General features: G+C 37.0%; 1 protein-coding gene across 5 annotated transcripts in view; it reads left to right on the plus strand.

The window, feature by feature from the left end:
* RABGAP1 (RAB GTPase activating protein 1) overlaps positions 1 to 13,618 on the plus strand; it is a 155,861-nt gene that overhangs the window by 6,796 nt on the left and 135,447 nt on the right. Inside the window, exon 1 of one of the 5 annotated variants that reach the window (XM_012771823.2) lies at positions 2,155 to 2,258. The exons of 2 other annotated variants lie outside the window; for them this stretch is intronic. The gene's annotated coding sequence lies outside the window, so the exon portion shown is untranslated. Of the gene's footprint in view, positions 1 to 2,154; positions 2,259 to 6,443; positions 9,295 to 13,618 lie in introns of those variants that run through there. 2 more of the 5 variants (XM_076009021.1, XM_076009020.1) reach the window with 2 other exon arrangements.

The following is a 13,618-nucleotide window of genomic DNA, read 5'->3' on the forward strand; positions in this document are numbered from 1 at the left end:
ATCTTTAAAATTTTTTCTTAAGTTTCATATTTACTTATTAATTTTGATACAAGGTCTCACTCTGTCACCCTTACAGAGTGAGCCATTGCCCAATCATACTCCACTGTAACCGTCAAACTCTTGGGCTCAAGTGATCCTCTCAGTCTACCAAGTAGCTTGGATTACAAGCATGCACCACTATGCCCAGCGAATTATTTTGTTCCCCAGGCTGGTCTCAAAAACCAGGCTTCTAGCCATCCTCCCACCTCATCCTCCCAAAGTGCTAGGATTACAGGCCTGAGCTGCTTAAGTATCATATTTAAAAAGACTTAAGGGATATAACCAGATGCAATGTGTGATCCTAGATTGGATACTGATTTGAGAATACCGGTTGTAGAAAAATATAATTTGGTCAACAGAATGTTTGATTGTAGTTAGGTATTAGATGAGAGGAAATTTTCTTGAAATGATATCACTGACTTGGGAAAGACAGCTTTCCCAACATAAAAAGATATTTTTAGGCTGACAGAAAATTTGAATGTGATCTAGTAATTAAATGAGAGGAAAATTTTGCTGAAATAGGTAGATATCATTAATTGATAAATTAATGGATTATTAATAATCCATATACTTGATAAATTAGCAGATTAATAAACTTCTCATTTTGAAAAAACAAAAGGATATGCACTAAAATATTAACATTCATGGTGGGAATGCAATGTTTTTATTGTTTAATTTCTCTTTTCTGTTTTTCTGCAAGGCATATTGTACTGATTATCTAATAAACTTTTATATAAAAAATGTAGAAGATTGACGTATATATTTGGAGTATACATGTGAATCAAGGAATACATGAAATTATGGTTACCAAAAGTTAATTGTGGTTTTGTCAGGAATTCAGGGCATTTTTTTCTCCCTAATACTTTATTATTTGAATACATTAAAATGAGTGTGTATTATATAGCTGTATAAGGAGATTAGAAAACTGTTTTCATGCAGGGGTGCAGATATATCTGTTGTAATAGATAAATCACAAAAAGGGACTGTAAAAGAAAACAGTTTTTCTTTTATTTCTTTTTGTCTGGTTAATTTGGATGCAGTATCCACCAGAAAACATTGCAGGTGACTCCTTCATCAGAAAAAGAGCATTATCATTTGAATAAGGAAAGGGGGAGAGGCTGTGAAATTATTTTATAAATTATCAAGTCTTAAGAGTTGGTGTGGTAGTATACACCTGTGATCTCAGGTAATTGGAAAGCTCAAGCAGATTGCTTAAGCCCAGGAGTTCAAGGCTGCAGCGTGATATAATTGCCTGTGAATAGCCACTGCACTCCAGCCTGGACAACGTAGTGAGTCCTCATCTGTTTATAAAACAAAAATATCCTCAAGTAGCACCTTTAATAATCATTGTTTTTGTTCTCAACTACATTTGTGAATTTATGGAGGACAGGGACTTTAAACTTCATTATATTGCTGTTGTTCTTATGTTTCACTTTTGAATGATTTTTAAATAAAACCTCATCTTTGAGTCAGTCTGAAATAACTTTGTTCATTTCTATCCTTTTCTGTGCCTGAAGTACCCTAAGGCAGCTGTGTTGTACCAGTGCTTTTGGACTTGGGGAGTCAGAAGTTTTAACTTTTACAACTGGATTCCGTAACTTCCGCACTATTCTATAAAATGAGAAATACCATTTTCACAGGTTTGTGGTAAAGCTAAATTAGATGCCTGTAAAAAGATCTATCACGATCCCTGGCACACTATGCACCCTCATTAAACGCCAGGTGCATTTAGTCAGAATGTTAAGTGCTCATTTTCAAGCAAGACTTGATCATGAAAGGTGAGCAGAGGATTCCTTCCTTTAGCACCACTACTCTTTGGAGTCATATCTAGGCTCAACAGGTGGTACCCAGCCCCATCGCCGCCAGTCCTGCTCCTAGTCCCATCTGCAGTCTCATAGTTGCTACATGTCCAAGCCCAACACCGACCGCAGCTGTAGGTCCAGCTCCCAGCCTGGCGCAGGCTCACCGTCCTCAAGCGGGCAAAAGCCCAGGTGGAGCGCTGTGGAAAGGAAACCCCGCCTCACTGCCCAGAATTTAGCCAATGGGGCCCCACGTCTTGGCCACGGGCCTATAGATGGGCTAGGAGGCGGGGCGGAGGGCGGAAGGAGCCGCTCTCACGTGAGTAAGGGGGCGGGGAGGGTGAGGGCAGGGAGGCTGAGGAGGCCCAGGCGGCGGAGCCTCCGGGACGGCGAGCGGCGGAGGAGGAGACGGCGGGTCGGGTAGGGCCCCGTTTCCCTCCTCCTCTCTCCCTTCTATCCATCAACCCCGGGGGGATTTTCCGACGGACCTTGCAGGGAGCCAAGCTGTCTTCTCATCCTGCGGGGCTGGGCCGGTAGGGCTATGCTCTGCTCCCTCGACGGGCCGAGTTCTGAGGGGAGCAGTGATTGGGGGGGGAGGGGGAGCTGCGGCGGAGGGGAGAGGGCGCATGCGCAGGCTGGGACGCTCCGGCAGCCCCTGCCCAAACCGGTTCCCCCTGTCTGGGTAGGTGTCTGTCTTCCGAGTCCTGCTTATTTGACCGTCCCTCTGGCCCCTCAGAAAAGCCGGTTTGTGTCTTAACTTGCGTGTTTTGAGCTCGGTCTTATTTGCGAATTTGGCCATTCCCTCCGCCTCAGTTTCTCCCCGTCGCTCACAAGGCCTGTATCTGTTGCTTAGGCCGGCTTGGGCCTCAGGCTGGTTTGCTGGGCTGCGGCTAATTTGAAACACTTGCTTTCTTTCTGTGTCGCCCTGCCATCTCATGTTGGTCTGTCTGTCTCATTTTCCCTGCCTGCGATTAGTGTCCCCGGCAACCCATTCTCCCCTTCTAGTTGAAGCATCCGCCTCAATACCTCGTTGCTGTGTCTTTTGATTTTTAGCAACCTTCAAGGTTTTATGTGTTGAGCCAAAGGATAACCCCAGACTTCCAGGAGTTCGCTGTCCATTGCCTGGTAGTACTTTTGTCCCTACTCTTATCCAGACCGTTTATCATCTGCTCCTGCTTTATAAGCATCTCCATACCTATTGTTGTCCCAGGATTCTTTTTCTTAGAAGCAGATGTCCGTGTTAAGTGCTCATGCTACTAGTGTTCCCGCTACCAGTGCTCCGTTAGTTTAAAATCATGATTCAACTTGCATTTGAGATCTTTGGACGTGTCTTTTTTTTAAACAATGGGGAAAAAATGTCATGGACAAGGTTTCACAATTTAATATTTTCATTCAACTCAACTCTTTGTATTCACATACTAGTAATAACTAGTGAGTGTGTGTGTTTCCAGCTACTTTATTTAGGAAGAAAACAACAATGGAGGGTGAATGGAACTATATTTGTTACATTAAACTGATGTTTGAAAAGTTTTTTGGGGAAAAAATGCTTAGGTACCAAGGAAGTACACATCCAACTTTTTTTTTTTTTTTTAACAAGGACCTGTTGCCTTAATTACAGTCTGTATAGGGTGCTTGCTGTTTAATAAACATTGAAAATTTTAAAGTAGAGCTTATTTATGAAAACTGAGAATGAATAAGGGAGAGAGATCTTTATAAGCTTCCTTTGTAGACTTTAGTTTGTATTAATAAGGTATGTACCCATGATTGATTTGTATGTATTGGTAACATGTAAAATTTACATGTCACTGTAATACAAAGTATTAACTCAAACTCAAAGTTGAATTATTGCTATGTTGTGGTACACTTCCTTTTCATTCAGTTTTGTAATTCAGTTTACAGTTAACTCATTGGCATTAATACGACATACATTTGTCTGGAAAGTTAGCCCATCAGCTATATGTATTTTGGCATTTTTTGCATAGTATTTTGTTAGCAGTTTACATGTGTAAAAAGTGAAGACACCTGTTTCCTATATTTGCTGCATGTTGAGAGAAGTATATTCACATTATATCTAAGTTATCAACATGAGGGGACTGATTTTCCACACAGCATAACAACTTTACAGCCTAGTTTCTTTTAAAGAAATCATTGTCTTTTATTCAGTGTGCTTCCAGTTAAAGAAAAACCTTTGAAGGTCTCATCATTTCCCAGTAATTGTTTTAACAAGTAATCTTTGAATACAAGCTTCAAAAAATAATTAGTTTAAATCGGTGCCACTGTGGAGTATCTTTATAAAAACACTGGTGTGCTATGTTTCTGACATAGGCTGTCCATAATGTTATCTTTGTAATTTTCAGTATAATCAGATATCATTAGATTTCTCAAGCATGCGGAATAAATGAATACAACATTCTTAAATGATCTTTCTTGACAATACTATACTTTCAGGGATTATTTCTATAGCTAGTTAAATAATCTTTATTTTCTTATATATTTTCTTATAGATTAATCTTAATCTTTTGGAGGTAGAACTGAAATATTTTTAAAGTGTTAATGTATGTAAAGCAGGGTTTCTGACATTTTGATACTGTGTATGTAATTGCCTTGTTGTTTATAGTTAGATCCTGAGGAAAGAAAATCCAAGGTTAAGGACTTGATGCCTATGTATAGACCTCAAAAACAAAACAAAACCACTGTATCAGCTGCCGCTTTGTTTTAGCATAAACTGACTACCTAGTCATCCCCACGATCCCCACCCCTTTCAGTTTTGTGTTGATCCTGAGATCATTATTCTTCAGAAAACTTGTAAGTCAAAAACAGTATTGAATAGACATTTAAATTTGACATTATAAAGACTCATGTCGACCCTAATAGCCTGTTTCTCTTCATGTGCAAAGACTGACCAAATATGGAAGTGTGCAAGTCATGAACATGTTAGTTTATAGAATTTGGACTGGAAATTTCCTTTCTCTTTCCGAGTCCACTATAATATTCTGAGCTAGTCATCAGTGAGAATTTGTTGAAAATTATTCCTTCTAGTAGGGTAGAGCTCTGTAAGACCTAACTTTTCCCCCCCCAAATTTTTCTGACCACTGAAGAGTAAAATAAAGCCCTAAAACTTTTTTTAAAGTTTATACTGGACATTAAATAGTAAATCATCTTGGCTGTAAAACATGAGAAATATATCTTCTTAATTGTATGGCTCTGCTGCCATATGGGGGGTTGCATCTCTCGGAGAGGTCATGCATAGTTATGTATTTCTAGCCAAAGTTACAGCAGCATTTGTGTTATAAACCACTACTCTTTGGGATCTGTAAATATTTGTGGCAATACACTTTTCTCCATATTAAATTCTGACATTTCTTAAGGTGCATTAACAAATGAATTTCTATGGTAAGGTTAGCATAATATTAACTCAAAGCTTAATAATTTGACTGTTTTAAGACTTTCTTTCCCATTTTTCCTTATACATTTTGGCAATTATAACCAACAGCAAATGGTTATAATTTTATTTTCCCTTTTCTGAGGCTGACCTTTGTATCAGTTAAAAGAATTGATACACAGAATCTTTCCTTGGGATCATACATTAAATATCATCAAAGATGATAAGAGTGTTCAAGGCCAAATTGGGCATTTGCATAATACTAATGAAAAGTGCTATTGTTAATGATTGTAATATTTTTACCATTGAGGTAATAAACTCTCTTGTGCCCTTCCTTGAATGTATGCTGATAAACTGAGAGTAGGACTATGTCTCACAAATCTGTTTTGTCTCATAAATCTCATGCTAACACATGATTTTCTATGACTAGACCTCTATATCTGCAGAAGAGAAATGGTTATATCCTTATTATAGCTACCTATTGAATTCCCTGTGAATTCAGAAAAAAATCTGATTTCTGTCTAACCTTAAAAGCATATATTAAAAATTATCCTCTAGCAAAAAGGTTTTTTTGTTGTTGTTTTTTAGTTTGATGTCTTGGTTATAAGAAAAGATCTTTTCAGATTGGTTTAAAAATATTTGTGGAACTTATTTAAATATTTGTAAATTTTATATCTTTTTACATAGTACCTATTACAGTGGTGTGAATGAAGTGCTTAGTAAATCCTTGTTGACTGCTCATCCCTTATTGGACACACTTGTCAAATGTCTTTTCATCCCTATATAACTATGGACCAGGGCCTTCTCATAAGAAGGTGCAAAAAACACCTGTGTCTTCCACCAAACATTCGTGGTTTCTCTGCTCATTCCCTTGAAAATCAAACAGGTTATAGAAAAAAGAAATTGTGTTTACTGCGTTTACTTTATAAGGGCTTTGGTCATTGAATGATTTGCTTGCTTGGCATTAAATTCACATAGATTAAGAAGAAGTGAATAATGCAAACATTTCTGATCTAAGTGTAGACAAGTGGATATTCTAAATGAAATAGATTCATTTTCTAATTATGAGTGAGAAGGAACTATATTAACTAATTTCCTAAAAGATGGAAAGATCTTTGAACAACTCTTCATTGCTTAAAAGTATGCTCATGTTTATATTTATAAAATGCTAATTAATTATACTTTAGAAATCTGTTCAGAAAAAGTAAAGACAAAGTTTTTTGTTTTTGTTTTGTTTTTTATCTATAATAGCAAAGTCAGATATGTAATCAAATCTGACCTGTGAATGAGTAGTACATTGACATTAAGCTAACTTTCCCTGTGTTCCCAGGGGTAATTTCTTTTGTGGAAATGGCATCCAAATAGCAATTCAGATAGTTTCAGAGGTACCTTGTTGAGGTGGCATAAAGCCAGAATACCTAGAATTCTGGAAAAAATTAAAGTGCTGTTTTCCTGAATTATCTACAGAAACATGAAAAAAACATTTATAAGGTTTTACTTTTTCAGGTGTTAATATTATTGCATTCAAATAATCAACGCAGAGTTAAATGAGTTGTTTTATGTGCATTTTATCCCTATTCTTACCTCTTGTACCTTTCATTAGACATATCAAGGTATAGGGGAGATATGAATTTTAGGATCAGAAAGACATTGATATCCCAAGTCTTGCACTTATTATATGATGGAAGGTAAGCTACTTAATCACTCTGAGTCCTAGTTTATTCATTTGTAGAAATTGAGCTACTTGTGCCTACTTCATGAAATTGAACTAGAAAGCACCTGATGTTTTTTTCCCCTTTCCTGGATATTCAACACAGGAAGAAAGGGTTCAGTCCCCTCATTTTACATAACTTAAGCTACAGCATTGTCCAAGTCAAATCAAAAAAGGACCTAGAGCCAGCATGGTGCCTAGCACTCTGGGAGGCCAAGGCAGGCGGATTGCTCGAGGTCAGGAGTTAGAAACCAGCATGAGCAAGAGTGAGACCCCATCTCTACTATAAACAGAAAGAAATTAATTGGCCAACTAAGATATATATAGAAAAAAATTAGCCCGGCATGGTGGCACATGCCTGTAGTCCCAGCTACTTAGGAGGCTGAGGCAGGAGGATTGCTTGAGCCCAGGAGTTTGAGGTTGCTGTGAGCTAGGCTGACGCCATGGCACTCACTGTAGCCTGGGCAACAAAGCGAGACTCTGTCTCAAAAAGACAAAAAAAAAAAAGGACCCAGGAATTCAATTCCCAATCTTTTTTTCTTTTTTGTTAAAGTATTAATAATACTAGATTGTTAAATTTAAAAAAAAAAAACAACTGACAAAGCTTGATTACTGACTGGGTGCAGTGGCTCACACCGATAATCCTAGCACTTTGGGAGGCTTAGGTAGGAGAATCACTTGACCTAGGAGCTCCAGACTGGCTTGTGAAACATAGCAATACCCCATCTCTATAAAAATGAGAAAAATTAGGCACGTATGGTGGCATGTGCCTGTAGTCCCAGCTACTTGGGAGGTGGAGGCAGAAGGATTATTGGAACCCAGGATTTTGAGCTGTGATGACATGATGCCACTGCATTCTAGCCCAGTCAACAGATCAAGACCCTATCTAGAAAAAGGGGGGGTTGATTACTCATTAGAAAGGGAGAAATAATTCTGAAAACATTGCCTTTTTAGAACATTTGCTATATTGATTTTGTGAATTTATCCAAAGATCCTATAAAGTTACAATCAGGCTTTAAAAACTTACCAAAGGATGAATGGATAAACAAAATATATTACGCATACAGTGAAATATTATTCAGCCTTAACAAGGAAGGAAATTCTGACAACATGAATAAACCTTGAAGACCTACTAAATGAAATAAGCCAGTTACAAAAGGTCAAATATTGCATGATTCCATTGTTTATATGAAGTACCTAGAGTAGTCAAATTCAGAGAGACAGAAAGTAGAATAGTAGTTGCCAAAGTTTAGGGGTAGGAGAGAATGAAGAGTTAGCATTAATGGGCACAGAGTGTCAGTTGGGGTAAAAAGAAGTTCCAGAGATGGCTGATGGTGATGGTTGCACAACAGTGTGAATGTACTTAATGACACAGACCTGTATACTTAAAAATAGCTAAAATGGTAACATTTATGTATCTTTAACCACAATGCAAAGAGCTTACAACTTGTAAGAAAATTTTTTTAACTTTGTCTTTCAAATTCCTATATTCCTTTAATTCATTTCTTTTTTTAATTGACCCACAATTGAACTAAAAATCACTTAATAGTTTGAAGAAATAAATTAGGTTAAAGTTTGCCTAACAGTGAGTTTTAGATAAGCTGGTTTTTCTTGCCTTTAGGTGCAAGTAGGCCCAAGATGGTTAAGTTTGTTTTCTTTTGGTTTTGGTTTTTTAAGCTAAGCTGAAATTAATCAGAAAGTTTAAATTATTATGGTTTTCTTAGCTAACTAAAATAATTCAAAGAAACAGCCACCAAATTGAGAGTTAGACTTAAAACAAAGACCTTTATTGTTTAGCATTTAGTAATGGTGGAAAGGAATTTATTTTTATAAAGAAGGGATGGTATTCCATTGAGTTTTGTTAGATTTGTCCCACCCTTTCCAGGGATAGGCTGTGAGAAAGTCATGTGAAAACCAGTGCAGGAAAACAAAGTTCAGAGCCAGGGAAAAAAGAAAAAAGTTGAGACTAATATAGTGTGATTTATATATATAACTTATTTGTACTCTGCTTGTTTAATTTTAAAGAGTTACAAACCCACAGGAATTGGCCTGCTACAACATCTTTCAGACTTGATTCTTTTGCTACTTCCTGTCTTATTCTTTCTCTGAACAGAGAGTAATCTTGCCAGATCTGTGTTTTAGAAGGATACAACTGGGAGCAGCATAGAGGATGGATTGGAATGGGGAGAGAATGGAGATAGGGTCATCAAGAAGGAGAGACATGCAATCCAGAAAAGGACAGAGACACCTAGATACCTGGGTTTGGAACAAGTTCCACAATTTTCTCTGTGAACTTAAGCAAGTTATCAACCTGCCTAAGCCTCAGTTTGTCTGTCATATGAAGTTAATACTCATCTGGCAAGGTTAGTGCGAAGATTAATAATGATGCATGTAAAACTTTTTAGTACCGTGTTGGGCTTATAATTGGCACTCAAGAACTAATAAGTGTTACTTTCTCTTCAGATTTAGCAAGATGATTTAAGCATCCCTCTTAAGATTCCCTAAAGCTGTTCTCATTTGCTCACTGGATTGGAAGGGAAGTGATGAGAGTGTTTGGTCCAGAGGGTTCAAAGTGTGTTTTATGACTCAGTGTTCTTTAACTTGTTTTTGGTTGTGACAGTTGGGGACTTGAAGGGTTGGACACTCTCAATGGTAGTTCTTTTTGAGTCTATTCAATATTCTAGTCATCATCTGTAGCCACATCCTCAATACATGCATGTAACGTAGCATATTTGTCATTTGTCCTCCTCACATTACTTAGACCCTACTAGTTAAATACTGAAGTATATTCAACCAACCACATTTATTAAACACTACCACTAAGCAAGAATGTGAAATTAACATGAATAAAACATAAAATCCCTGTCCAAACTAATTCTGGGAACTATGTTGTACTCATTGTGTTCCCAGCATTTGACATGGTGGTTTATACTTAGTAATTGTTTCTGGAGTGAATGGATCAATCAATATGGTAGAGTAGAATAGAAGTGTTAATATTTTACTGTGTGATGCATGCTATAAACCTGTGATAGAACTAAAAATCAAAACTCTTAGGCATGCTAGAATAAAATGAACATTGCAGAAAGGGAAAAGGGGGAAGTTGAATACTTGATTGTATTACTAGATTGCTGTTGGGAGAGAAAGGCTAATTAGGAAACAAAGACACATTCTCAGTTTAGCAAGCAGTATGTGAAAAGACTTGAAAATAAAAATATGTAACATTTGATGTGTTGTATAGTTTGTTAGAAGGAGCTAAGACTAGAATGATAGATTAGCTCCAGATTTTGTAGAACTAAGTGATATAAGGAGTTTGGATTTTATTCCGTTTTTAGTCAGAAGCAATTAGTGGTTTTGAAGAAGATGGTTGGTGGAATATATGATTAAATTTAAGTTTTAGAAATTAACTATAGGGACTAGATAATCAGTGACCTTAGTAGGTCTAGAAAGGAAGACTTCTGTTGTAGCCAAGTTGGAAGAGAATAAAATACAAGTTTGTAACATGAGTGTTGGTGAAGAAGGAATAGATTTGAAGTATATTTTGGAACTATAATCCGTTAGAGTTTCAAGGGAGAATAAGAAAAGGAGTCAAGGATTTATTTATTTATGTATCTGTCTGTCTATCATGGATCTGTGGTGGTTAATAGTGTAGAGAACCTAGGAAGAATATGCTGACATGAGGGGGTTACATAGTTTGGTTTTGAACACATGGAATTGGTTTTGAGATGACCATGGGGCACATGTTGTAGAGCCCTGAAGTATATACCCATAATACCCTTTGCATACCTCTATTGTAACAACCACTATACTTTACTATAATTACTTGTTTACTAGTCTCTTTTTTCTACTGTAAGACTGTCAAAAATAAGGAGTCTTTTTTTTTTTTTTTTTTTTTGAGACAGAGTCTCACTTTGTTGCCCAGGCTAGGGTGAGTGCTATGGCATCAGCCCAGCTCACAGCAACCTCAATCTCCTAGGCTCAAGCAATCCTGCCTCAGCCTCCCGAGTAGCTGGGACCACAGGCATGTGCCACCATGCCCGGCTGATTTTTTTGTATATATATTTTTAGTTGGTCAATTAGTTTCTTGTGATTTTTTTTTTTTTTTAGTAGAGATGGGGTCTCGCTCAGGTTGGTTTCGAACTCCTGACCTCAAGCAATCCACCCGCCTTGGCCTCCCAGAGCTCTAGGATTACAGGTGTGAGCCACCACACCCGGCCAGGAGTAACTTTTATTCCTCGCCATAACAATATACACAGTGCCTGGCACATATCAGATACTGGATACTGAATTGGAAAAAAGGAAAACATAACACTAATACCCACATAGAATTCAAGAGAAAAGATAGGGCTAGAGCATCCAATCTATCTATTAGCATCCAATAGAAAGTTGTAACTATATTAGCTAATGAGATAGCCAGGGAAAAGAGGGACAAGAATGAACTTTTTTAAGTAGAAGAAAAGGAACCTAAATGAGGACTAGAAAAAGATAGAGGTAGAAAATGGAAGCAAAAAGATAAGTTTCAGAATAAGGAAATGAATGGCATTTTCATTTACTTCAGCTGGTAGGAGTAAGATGAGGACTGAAAGAATTCGTTGAGTTTTGCAAATTGTGTTATTGTTGGTTTTTAAAAGAAGAGATTCAGTGAAGATTGGTGAGAAGAAAGGGTCTGATTTTTGGAAGGGACTGTTCAGTGAGAATAGGGAGTCCCATTGAAGTGGTAGTAGTGGTGGAGGCAGTTAATACTCCTTTAAAAAGAATGTCTCAGGAAAACCAAGGAAATAAAGGCGAACCAAGGACCGGACTGGTGTCTGGGCATTAGCACATTTTGCCTCTAGCATGTCAAGTTCAATTAAGAATATCACCCATGCTTCTTTTATTAAGCTAAGTGGGTCACTTACCAGGAGGTGGTTTTTTCCTCCACTAATTGCACATTAGCAAATCCATGCCACTGGAAGGTCCCTGTTTATGTTACTGTTCAAAATGATGTTAGTAGCTAGAAACAATACAAATATCTGATGGAACTCTGTCCAAAAAAAAAAAAAAAGTTCAAGCTTTTAAAAGGTAAACATTGATTATCCATGAGCCCACTGCTATTGAAGGACTGTCAAAAGAGTCTTGTCTTAACCAGTTCATTCCATTTCACTCCAGTAGCTGGATGTAGAGTGTTGAAGAGGAAAAGGAGAATGAATGTGACTCCAGTCAACATATTGAGATGCATATTATGTTATATTCTTTGCAGTATAAAATTATCACTTAGGGCACAGAGTGATCAATTTGGGCAAAAAGTTGATAAAGAGTTTTGGTGTCATGAGACTAATTTTTAATAAAAATCTGCTGAACTTGTATATGTCTATAAGAATATTAATAAAAGCATTGAAAGGGTAGATGATTGAAAACAAAGCATAATTGAACTTTTGGATGTGATGCAGGAGGCTGCATAAATAAACAAAATTATCTATTCTGTCAAGTGGCTTGACTTTATTAAAAGAGATGTAGAGAAGGAAACATCCCTGAATGTGCACTCATCAACCTGGCCCTGTTGGTAATTAGATGTAACAAGGATCTAGGCTCATCACTTCTGTGAAAGAAAGAGACAAGCTGTGAGTGCCTGCTAAATACTGGAGTGTTCATATGTACATTATCTTATTTAAAATGGGATAATGGTCCTTATTCTATCTTATAGAATTACTAGGATAATAAAATGAAATAAAGAATGTATGCATTTTATTCCTTTGTATTATACGTAGACAAGGCAATTGTATTGGAAGTATTCCTTTGCATTTGTTTAGATATAAACAAATTGCAGTGTGAAATTAGAAAATCTATTATCTATTTACCTCAGTGTTTCCTAACTTGGATTACTTAAATCAGTTAATATCTGTTAATTCAAATTGGAAGTTAGTTTTTGAAAAGCTATAATTATTGGGTGCCTATAATTTTCTATATGTATTAAATGCTTTATAGATATAGTCTTTGGTAATTTTTGCAATTGCTCTATTAGATAGTGTAACATTTTCTGTTATGGAATTTGAGGGTCAGTGTGACAAGCTCATTCTATTAGTAAGTAGTAGAAACAGTGTCCTACTGGTTCTACTGTTTTGGGTTTTTCTTAACTCCTAATTGTGTGCTTCACCATCACAAATATGACTACTCTTCTTATTGTCAATTTATAAAAGATGGTCTTACCTTTTCATTGAGTGGCTCTTGCTCTTTTCCATCTTTATTTGCCATTTACCCTACTTTAATAAATAGTTGAGCACCTATTGTGTGCCAGGCATTGTTCTAGGTGCTAGGGGTGTAGCAGTTAATCAAACACAAAAATCCCTGCCCTCATGAAGCTTAGGTTCTATTACATGACACTTAAAAACAAATTACTAAAATGTGAAAGTGTGTCAAGTGGTTATGGGTGCTATGGAGAAAGATAGGAAGGAAGATGGCAGTAGGGGTGGAATTTTGTACTTTATTGTCCATGGGTATTAGAATTACAGTGTGAAGGATGAAGAATTAGAGTAGGGGACTTTTTGTGGTAACTGACATAAGTAGGGATTAAAACCAAAATTAGTCCTTGTAGTCTTGAGACAGAGGTTGTGAATCTCAAGAATATTGCCAAAAGTACACCAGGTTCTGAGGTATCTCTTCATTGTGGAGGCAAGGGAAGGGGTTGTCTTACCCAGAGCTTGTGGAGCCTTG

The sequence above is a fragment of the Microcebus murinus genome, chromosome 12, assembly GCF_040939455.1.
Source record: "Microcebus murinus isolate Inina chromosome 12, M.murinus_Inina_mat1.0, whole genome shotgun sequence".
In the NCBI taxonomy this organism is placed as follows: Eukaryota; Metazoa; Chordata; class Mammalia; order Primates; family Cheirogaleidae; genus Microcebus; species Microcebus murinus.